Genomic DNA, 1,160 nt, shown 5'->3' with positions numbered 1-1,160 from the left:
ACAGCAGTTCATACACATTTTGTCTCATGACATTGACTGCAATTCCCCACAATGTAACAGCTTTCTTCCCACTTCCTCCCCATAGTTACCTCTTCCCTGTGTCCTTCCCTCCCATGCAATCCCAGCCCCTGAGCTGTCTCCCTATGCAAACACTGTCCTTCTGTTCTCCCATAATTGATCACTTCAAATGGTGTATCTACCTGATGTAAATGTTCAGCCCATGTGCTTGTCTATTATTTGGCTGGAAGCTAGAGGAGTGGGTTCAATTGCAGACTTGAAGGGCAGCTGGGGCCGTCATCTCAGGGGTCTCACCAGGCTCTATCAGACCAGCAAACCTGGTCCTTTTAATTGTTCATGATTTTCAGTTTTGTTCCACCTCGTTCTCCCACTCTATCCAGGATCTCCTGCACTAATCCCCCTCTGCCTTCGCTCTTTCTTTATGACAAGGTGTGAGGAGAAAGGAAGAAAGGGCCCAAGGACAGTTTGCACGGCACTCACTCCCGCTTTCAAATCCTACTAGTCCTATTCCCCCTTCAAGAAAAAAAAAACATTGAGAGACAGAACACTAAGGACTTGAACCCAAAATGCATTCAGTGCCTGTGAGCCATGACAAGCAGAGTTTTGAGAACCAGAATGCTCAGACCAGGGCAGTCCTACTGGATTTGGCGGGAAACCAATTACAAAGCTATACATAAACACACAAATAGAGAGCTTTGTAATTGACGTATTTGTGCAAAATAAGGCTCAAACTCCTAGCAGGGCCCTTCACGACCATCTTTCTAACTTTCCCATCCTTACTGATCACTACATCCTGCCAGACACCCACAGTACATGACTATGTATTAATTAACTATTCAAAGAGATTTATTGAGCATCTACTAGATACCACCAGGGTTAGAGGTGAGGAGAGACAACTCAGGGACGCCCAAAGTAGCAGGCGGGAAGAGCAGGAGAAAGGGGATTAAAAGTCAGGAACCCAGACAGAAGAGCAATCAGCCGAAGGGATTAGGTGAGGAGAGGAAACTCAGGCCCGCCCAGAGCAGCAGGCTGGAAGAGCAGGAGAAAGGGGATAAAAGCCAGGAAACCGGACAGAAGAGCAGTCAGCACCAGGGTTACAGGTGAGAAGATACAACTCAGGGACGTCCAAAGTAGCAGGCAGG

Source organism: Orycteropus afer, unplaced genomic scaffold, assembly GCF_000298275.1.
Source record: "Orycteropus afer afer isolate SDZICR_OR568_19922 unplaced genomic scaffold, OryAfe1.0 scaffold00067, whole genome shotgun sequence".
Taxonomy (NCBI): Eukaryota; Metazoa; Chordata; class Mammalia; order Tubulidentata; family Orycteropodidae; genus Orycteropus; species Orycteropus afer.
Note: the sequence above shows the minus strand (reverse complement) of the source record.